Source organism: Cervus canadensis, chromosome 2, assembly GCF_019320065.1.
Source record: "Cervus canadensis isolate Bull #8, Minnesota chromosome 2, ASM1932006v1, whole genome shotgun sequence".
In the NCBI taxonomy this organism is placed as follows: Eukaryota; Metazoa; Chordata; class Mammalia; order Artiodactyla; family Cervidae; genus Cervus; species Cervus canadensis.
The window spans coordinates 10,779,629-10,789,725 of NC_057387.1; the positions used below are offsets into that span (position 1 = coordinate 10,779,629).

The 10,097-nt window shown below is 40.7% G+C and overlaps 1 pseudogene; it reads left to right on the forward strand.

The window, feature by feature from the left end:
• The first annotated feature begins 2,634 nt into the window (after window positions 1-2,634).
• Window positions 2,635-9,906, forward strand: LOC122426689 (annotated as a pseudogene).
• The last annotated feature ends 191 nt before the right edge of the window (window positions 9,907-10,097 follow it).

Genomic DNA, 10,097 nt, shown 5'->3' on the forward strand with positions numbered 1-10,097 from the left:
TCCCGGTCTATCATCAAATCCTGGAGTTTACTCAAGCTCATGTCCATTGAGTCAGTGATGCCATCCAATCATCTCATCCTTGATTGTCCTTCCCTTCTCCTCCCACCTTCAATCTTTTCCAGCATCAGCGTCTTTTCAAATGAGTCAGTTCTTCACATCAGGTGGCCAAAGTATCGGAGTTTCAGCATCAGCATCAGTCCTTCCAATGAATATTCAGGACTGATTTCCTTTAGGATGGATTGGTTAGATCTCCTTGCAGTCCAAGGGACTCTCAAGAGTCTTCTCCAACACCACAGTTCAAAAGCATCAATTCTTTGGCACTCAACTTTCTTTATAGTCCAACTCTTATATCCATACATGACTACTGGAAAAACCATAGCCTTGACTAGACAGACATTTTTTGGCAAAGTAATGTCTCTGCTTTTTAATATGCTGTCTAGGTTGGTCATAACTTTTCTTCCCACGAGCAAGTGTCTTTCAATTTCATGGCTGCAGTCACCATTTGCAGTGATTTTGGACCCCCCAAAATAAAGTCTGTCAGTGTTTCCACTGTTTCCCCATCTATTTGCCATGAAGTGATGGGGCCAGATGCCATGATTTTAGCTTTCTGAATGTTGAATTTTAAGCCAACTTTTTCATTCTCCTCTTTCACTTTCATCAAGAGGGGCTTTAGCTCTTCTTCACTTTCTGTCATAAGGGTGGTGTCATCTGCATATCTGCGGCTATTGATATTTCTCTTGGCAATCTTGATTCCAGCTAGTGCTTCATCCAGCTCAGCATTTCTCATGGTGTATTCCGCATATAAGTTAAATAAGCAGGGTGACAATATACAAACTGATGTACTCCTTTCCCAATTTCGAACCAGTCTATTGTTCCATGTCCAGTTTTAACTGTTGCTTCCTGACCTACATACAGATTTCTCAAGAGGCAAATCAGGTGGTCTGGTATTCCCATCTCTTTAAGAATTTTCCATAGTTTGTTGTGACCCACAAAGTCAAAGACTTCGGCGTAGTCAATATAGCAGAGTAGATGTTTTTCTGGAACTCTCTTGCTTTTTTGATGATCCAACAGATGTTGACAATTTGATCTCTGGTTCCTCTGGCTTTTCTAAATCCAGCTTGAACATTGGAAGTTCATGGTTCACATACTGTTGAAGCATGGAGAATTTGGAGCATTACTTTACTAGCATGTAAGCATTCTTTGGCATTGCCCTTCTTTGGAATTGGAATTAAAACTGACGTTTTCCAGTTCTGTTGCCACTGCTGAGTTTTCCACATTTGCTGGCATATTGACTGCAGCACTTTCACAGCATCATCTTTTAGGATTTGAAATAGCCCAGTTGGAATTCCATCACCTCCACTAGCTTTGTTCATAGTGATGCTTCCTAAAGCCCATTTGACTTCACATTGCAGAATGTCTGACTAGGTGGGTGATCACACCATCATGGCTATCTGGGTCATAATGATCTTTCTTGTATAGTTCTTCTGTGTATTGTTGCCAGCTCTTCTTAACCTCTTCTTCTTCTTTAGGTCCATACCATTTATGTCCTTTATTGTTCCCATCTTTGCATGAAATATTCCCTTGGTATCTCTAATTTTCTTGATGAGATCTCTAGTCTTTCCCGTTCTATTGTTTTCCTCTATTTCTTTGCATTGATCACTGAGGAAGACTTTCTTATTTCTCCTTGCTATTCTTTGGAACTCTGCATTCAAATGAGTATATCTTTCCTTTTCTCCCTTGTCTTTTGCTTCTCTTTTTTTTCACAGCTATTTGTGAAATAGCTGTGGCAACCATTTTGCCTTTTTGCATTTCTTTTTCTTGGGGATGGTCTTGATCCCTGCCTCCTGTACCCTGTCATGAACCTCCACCCATATTGCTTCAGGCATTCAGTCTATCAGATCTAATCTCTTGAATCCATTTCTCACTTCCACTGTGTAATTGTAAGGGATTTGATTTAGGTCATACCTCAGTGGTCTAGCAGTTTTCCCTACTTTCTTCAATCTAAGTCTGGAGGACTGAAGTCTTTCTTCAATCTAAGTCTGAAGGACTGGGAAACAGACTCTTGCAGGGCACAAAGAGAGCCTTGTGTGCACCAGGACCCAGGAGAAAGGAGCAATGACGCCACAAGAGACTGACCCAGACTTGCCCGTAAGTGACCAGGAGACTCCGGTGGAGGCATGGGTCGGCAGTGGCCTGCTGCAGTGTTGGGGGTGCTGAGTGTAGCAGTGCATGCATGGGACATTTTGAAGGAGGTTGCCATTATCTTCATTACCTCCACCATAGTTTGGGCCCAGGTAAATAGCATGGAGGGAACACAGTCCCACTCATCAACGGCCTCCTATTTAATGGATGTGAAAATAAAAGATTGGGAAGGTGGAAAAACTTTTCAACATCACATGGGAGCTTTTCCGATAGTAACTATAAAGGAGACTGAGGCCAAGGAGTGGAAATGAGATGCAGAGTGGGAGTGTAGAGAGCAGTGGGAGGTATAGTTTTTCTGTGGTGTGCAGTGTGGGTCAGAGATTTGCCAGTTAGGGAAAAGAGGAAGTCACTTTAGAATTCTGAGGAAAAGGTGTCCTGAAATTAGAGATTAAACACCAGCTCTGAGAGTTAGATATTCTACTTCCCAGTGAAATGCTGTTACCACTTCTGTTACTAGTGTTTATTATCCCAGGTGGTGACAATGAGGGTGGTAAGAGTAACTCTGGCTGCTCCCAGCACAGGTGCAGGGGTTTTGCATAAAAGCATGCTGCACCTACCATGAAGGGTCTGGGCTCTGCTGTCTCCAGCCCTCTCCCCTATTCTGGAGGCTGGGGATGGAGCCAGAAGCTTTGGGGGCAGGAAACTGTTTCAAGCTCTATATTGTTGTTCAGACTCTGGGTTCATTTTCATTCTATACTGATTCTACATTTTCCCTCACTCTTCTTATCCTTCTACTGGCACAATGTTCCAGGAGCCAACCGCGTTCTATCTCAACCAGATTTTGACATATGCCCAAAGCACCTGGGTTCAAATCAAGACGCAGGCTGGTTGGGTGACTTACAAATTCATGGCTGGGAGAGTGACTCGTCACTGCCATTTTCCTGAAGCCCTGGTCCAAAAGCAACTTTAGTCATGAGGAGATGACAGTTGGAGGACCTGTTTCGAGTCTATTTCATCAGATTCACTCAGGAAGTGCAGGACCATATTAGTGAATTCTTGTTGGAATGTGAGTACAGTCCTCTGACCTGAAGACACTCTCAATGACTCTTCTCTCCCTTGGTTCAGACTACTACTCTCCTTTCCCCTCTTTATCCAACTGCATGTACACACTTGTCTAGAATAGTCTCCAGCTCTGACTCTACATGCCCATCCAGTCTCGCAGATTCTTCCTATTTCTTGCATTCTTGTGTGATGCATGAAGTTCCTCCTTTGTAGCCATTTCCTGGTTTGCTTGCATGTAACTTGCTTCTCTAAAACTCCAAGGAAGAGCCTCCTTTTTCTACTCTGTGCTTGAGTGATGTAAAGTGTGACCTCCTACTCTAATCAGTGTCTTCAAGCATCTGCTGCCCAATCCCTTCTCTACATGTAACCATTCCCTACACCATGGAATGCTGCACTTCTGACTACATCACATGTTGCCCCTCTTCTCCCCTCCTGCCTACTGTACATCCTTAAGAGAGCCTAACTGTACCATTTGTGATATACATACCTCTCCCCAGTGCTATTCTTTCTGAAAAGTCCTGAATACTGCAATTGGTTTTTGAGTTATCATTTTACATCAGACCTTTCTCGCCTCTGAAAACTAAAGTCCTATGCCTTTTCCCCATCCTTCTCTTCGTTGTTTGCATTTTAATAAGTTCACTTCTGTTTTCCTTTACACAGACTCCTTTGTGACCCAGGTTATAGAAAGCTGCGGGCTGCATTCTGGGAAGGCCATAGGAAGCTCTTTGAGAGGAGCTTTAGGAGGACTGGATTTTGTGAGGATCCAGAATCATTCCCTTGTGCCTGCAACAGACAGCGGCAGCAGGAGGCAGAAGCTTTGTGCACTCATGACTCAATATCCAGGCATCTCCAGTATCATTGAGAAGCTCATGTCAGAAATCTGTCCTTGATATCCTTGGTGTCCTCAGTGCAGGAAAGGCAGAACTGCAGAGGCAAGGTTAGTCTTGTTCTCTCTCCAAGACTTTTCTATTGCACCTTCCACCACTTCCTTTAAATTCAAAAGTGGGAAGTACCTAAGTAGAGAGGGGTTAATCAATAAATGATTTGGTTCCCATGGAAGTGGAAGAGCTAACTGTCCAAATTTGTGGATTTCTGAGTTCCTATGCTCTGCATTAGAGTCATAATCGGACATTCTTACTGCTGCTTCCTACACCAGTGAAGCTTGAGGCCAGGCTGTCCAGTGGCCCCCCTCCTCGGCCTGGCCGCCTGCGGCTGGTCTGCCACGTCTCAGGATTCTACCCAAAACCCGTGCGGGTGACGTGGATGAGGGGCGAGCAGGAGGAGCCTGGCACTCAGCAAGGAGACGTCATGCCCAACGCAGACTGGACGTGCTATCTGTGAGTAACCCTGGATGTGGCGGCTGGGGAGGCGGCTGGCCTGAGCTGCCAAGTGAAGCACAGCAGCCTGGGAGACCAGGACGTCATCCTGTACTGGGGTGAGGAGGAAGTGGAGCCCAGCTGGGGATGGGAGGAGGTGGTCCTCAAGAACAGAGAGGGGGACACAGGAAGGGAAAGGGTTTGATGGATGAGAGAAGGATGGAGGGAGGAAGACAGGCATGGAGAAAGGAAAGACAGGGAGGATAGAGAGATTTAGGGAGACAGAGAGAGAGACAGAGTTTGAGATTTATTTCTAGGACTACAGTGCCAGAGGTATGAAAATAGCTGATTTAAACTGCACAATAGATAAGAATGAAAGACTGTAGTCTGGGTGGGATGTGGCAAGAAGGAGAGACTAAGGGTAGTTTTGGGTATGAGACCTCTGGGAATATGAGAAAGGGAACCAGAGATGCCCATGCTTTAGAATAGGTAATGGCTGTGTTGACATTCAGGTGGGCAAGAAGGCCTGGAGAACTAGAGAAGGGGTTTGAAGTGACATTCTTTTTGTCTTCTCCCAACTGCCAGGGTGCCCCACTTCCATTGGCTTGATACTTGTGGCAATAATATTGCCTTCCTTGATCCTTTTGATATGTCTTACATTATGGTTTAGAGGTGCTGGTGAATTTTCATTTTTTAATCTTTCTTTTCTGTCCATCCTTTTACTCTTTCCCTCCATTTTATCTATTAGTATTATGTCCCTTTAGTCTCAATATTTCCACTAGATCATTTTCCTTTCTTCTCCAATTCCCATTTGTAGGTAAATCTAACTAAAAAAAAATAGCAATAAAATATACATGACATAAAATTTACTGCATTAGCCATTTTTTAAAATGTGTAGTTTAATTTTATTAAGTACATACATGTTTTATGCATCCAATCTCTAAAACTCTTTTCATCTTGAAAAACTAAAAGTCTCTTCCATTAAATCACATTCCCCAATCCTTGCTCCCTCAGGCCCTGGCAACCACCATTCTACTTTCTGTCTATATGAATCTATCTGCCCGTGGTACCTCATAGAATTGAAATCATTTGTGTTTTTTGCTAATGGCTTATTCTACTTAACATTATATCTTCATAATTCATTCATGTGGTGGACTGTGTTGGAATTTCTTTCCTTTAAATGGCTGTTTTGCCCTAAAGACTCTACCAGAAAATTACTAGAGCTAATCAATGAATATAGTAAAGTTGCAGGATATAAAATTAACACACAGAAATCCCTTGCATTCTTATATACTAACAATGAAAAAACAGAAAGAGAAATTAAGAAAACAATACCATTCACCATTGCAACAAAAAGAATAAAATACTTAGGAGTACATCTACCTAAAGAAACAAAAGACCTATACATAGAAAACTGTAAAACACTGATGAAAGAAATCAAAGAGGACACAAACAGATGGAGAAACATACCGTGTTCATGGATTGGAAGAATCAATATTGTCAAAATGGCTATTCTACCCCAAAGCAATCTATAGATTCAATGCAATCCCTATCAAGCTACCAACGGTATTTTTCACAGAACTAGAAACAAATAATTTCACAATTTGTATGGAAATACAAAAAACCTCGAATAGCCAAAGTAATCTTGAGAAAGAAGAATGGAACTGGAGGAATCAACCTGCCTGACTTCAGACTCTACTACAAAGCCACAGTCATCAAGACAGTATGGTACTGGCACAAAGACAGAAATATAGATCAATGGAACAGAATAGAAAGCCCAGAGATAAATCCACGAACCTATGGACACCTTATCTTTGACAAAGGAGGCAAGGATATACAATGGAAAAAAGACAACCTCTTTAACAAGTGGTGCTGGGAAAACTGGTCAACCACTTGTAAAAGAATGAAACTAGAACACTTTCTAACACCATACACAAAAATAAACTCAAAATGGATTAAAGATCTAAATGTAAGACCAGAAACTATAAAACTCCTAGAGGAGAACATAGGCAAAACACTCTCCGACATAAATCACAGCAAGATCCTCTATGACCCACCTCCCAGAATATTGGAAATAAAAGCAAAACTAAACAAATGGGACCTAATGAAACTTAAAAGCTTTTGCACTACAAAGGAAACTATAAGTAAGGTGAAAAGACAGCCCTCAGATTGGGAGAAAATAATAGCAAATGAAGAAACAGACAAAGGATTAATCTCAAAAATATACAAGCAACTCCTGCAGCTCAATTCCAGAAAAATAAATGACCCAATCAAAAAATGGGCCAAAGAACTAAACAGACATTTCTCCAAAGAAGACATACAGATGGCTAACAAACACATGAAAAGATGCTCAACATCACTCATTATTAGAAATGCAAATCAAAACCACAATGAGGTACCATTACATGCCAGTCAGGATGGCTGCTATCCAAAAGTCTACAAGCAATAAATGCTGGAGAGGTGTGGAGAAAAGGGAACCCTCTTACACTGTTGGTGGGAATGCAAACTAGTACAGCCACTATGGAGAACAGTGTGGAGATTCCTTAAAAAACTGGAAATAGAACTGCCATATGACCCAGCAATCCCACTTCTGGGCATACACACTGAGGAAACCAGATCTGAAAGAGACACGTGCACCCCAATGTTCATCGCAGCACTGTTTATAATAGCCAGGACATGGAAGCAACCTAGATGTCCATCAGCAGATGAATGGATAAGGAAGCTGTGGTACATATACACCATGGAATATTACTCAGCCGTTAAAAAGAATTCATTTGAATCAGTCCTAATGAGATGGATGAAACTGGAGCCCATTATACAGAGTGAAGTAAGCCAGAAAGATAAAGAACATTACAGCATACTAACACATATATAAGGAATTTAGAAAGATGGTAACGATAACCCTATATGCAAAACAGAAAAAGAGACACAGAAATACAGAACAGACTTTTGAACTCTGTGGGAGAAGGTGAGGGTGGGATGTTTCAAAAGAACAGCATGTATACTATCTATGGTGAAACAGATCACCAGCCCAGGTGGGATGCATGAGACAAGTGCTCCGGCCTGGTGCACTGGGAAGACCCAGAGGAATCGGTTGGAGAGGGAGGTGGGAGGGGGGATCGGGATGGGGAATACGTGTAAATCTATGGCTGATTCATATCAATGTATGACAAAACCCAAAAAAAAAAAAATAAAAATAAAAGAAATAAATGGCTGTTTTGTTTACCAGCTCTTCTCTCAATAGACTTTAGGGTTGATTCCACCTTTCGGCTATTGTGTATAACGCTACTGTGAACGTGGTGTACAAATATCTCTCAAGAAGAGCAATTTTTTGCTTGTGTTCTTAACAGGTCATGTCAGAATATCTCGTGAGCCCTGACCATGTCTCCTTTTCCATTTGGAATAAATGTCCAGGAACTCAGAAACTCAAGTTGTCAGCCTAGGTTTCAATTTAATCATATTTCAACAAATAATCATCACATTTGATTAAATCAGTGTTCTTATAAGCTTTAAGATGAATCATAATTTATGCACTAGCAGAAACATAAATGAAAATTGTTTTTAGAAACAATATCAATAGTAGGATCCATTGAGATTTTGTAGATGTGATATGTAAGAAAGAATATTCCTTGAAATAAATGAAATGATGTACATGACTTCATGGTGCTATCACTTTGACTTCTTATTTAAATTTTTTGTCTGTTTGTTTCTGCTAAAATGTGATTTGTTAAAATGAACTAACTATGATTATGCTGAGATAATTGTATTTGCAGAGCTGCTGAGCATTTTAAACATAATTCCACTCTCTTTGTTTGGATGATTTTCTAACCATGAGGGTTAGCTGAGTAGCTTGTTTCTCCAGAAAGCCTTCCTTAGTGCTACAGTGAAAGGAGACCCTCCCTCGACTGGTATCCTGCAGAGATCCACTTTACTCTGTATCCAGAACATGGCAGTTCTTTTTGTTTTTCTTTTCTTTCTCTGTATCAGTTCCTTGAGAGAAGAGCTTGCTCTCTGTGGATCCCTGGCAAGATCTCTTGTTTTTCTTTAGTAAAATAATCTGAGTTGCTATAACTGCCACATTATTAGTCTTTTCTTCCCCCCAAAATCATCTCTTTACTTTTTTTCCTCTTGAGCTCATATTCTCTATTTTCTTCTAAATCTTTCTACTAAAATATTCACATATAGGAAAAAATTGCTGTGCTCTCCTTGTTTCTGCCTTGAACTCCGTTGGAGGAAACCGGCTCTGTCCATACTAAAACTGCAGTTTGCATATAAAGATTAATCAAGAAAGGATCCTGTTTCTCATTTTCCAGTTAGAATGAGTGACAGGCAGGATGGTTGAGGGGTAATAGTGCAAATGGGTTGTGGAATATTCAAGCAAAGCGTCAAGAGGGCTTTACTTGCTCTCAGAAACTTTGATATCTTTGCTTTAACAAGTCAGTTATATCATTGACCTTTGTTTATGTTTATTGATTGTTTTGCTTATTCCATAGTTTTCTAGAAGCCTCATTAAAAAATGTCAAAACTCATTTAATTAAAACAGTAGGGAAGTGGAGGAGGGGAGAATTTGAGAGCCATAGGTATTGGAAGCAGTTCTGCCACCCAATTATGCTAGGACAAAATAGATTTTAGGATTTGGTCATGGTAGGAAATGAATGAAAGCATATTTTTTTTCCCCTGTTATAAATTAGCACAGCTTGTTATTTCTCTAGGATGCGTTAAACTCCAAATCATCTTATAGGGTATGCATACTTACCTGTGCTTCACTACAGTCTCAGCTAAGGCCAGGGTTCTGATTGCTGTACTTCTTGGAGTGTGAGGTATGGACCACAAGCAGCAGTAGAACCTGTGAGATTGTTAGATAAAAACATTTTCAGGCCCCACTCTAGACATAGCGAATCAGAAAATCCTGGAAAGAAAACTAGAATGCTGTATTTTAATAAGCCTGTTAGGTTATTCTAATGCACATTTAATTTTAAGAACCTCTTGTCTAAAGATGTCTTATGTTTTGAGCTATTGACATTTGGGGCTGGATAATTCTTTGTTATGGAGTTCAATAAACTGTAGGATTTTTAGCAGCACCCCTGCCCTCTACTCACTGGATGCCAGTAGCACCTCCCCAGTTATAATAACCAAATATATCTTAAGACATTTCCAAATGTTCCTAGGGTGCAAGACTGATTCCAGATGAAAACTAAGGTTTGAGACCATATACAGAATTTCATCTCCCCCATCATCACTTAGCTGGAATAATTGGTGATCCCATTTAAAAGAAGCACATTTGCTGGTTGAGGGAGAAGGGACTCTTCATCTGAATGGTATGATTTCCTCAAATCTCAAAGTTGCTATTGAATTTTGTTCCATAGGTAAACTGGCCCAGGAATGAAGTTCACAAATAGAACAGAATGATGACAGCGTCAAAGACCAGATCTGGAGACCAACCTATCTCTGGATATTTTAGTTATATGAGCACAATAGATTTCATTTTCCTTTTAAAAGGACTGAGTTAGAATATTTACTTGCTTAAAAATTCTGATATTACTCTGCTTTCTGATGCCTTGCAACAGCTTTTTCATG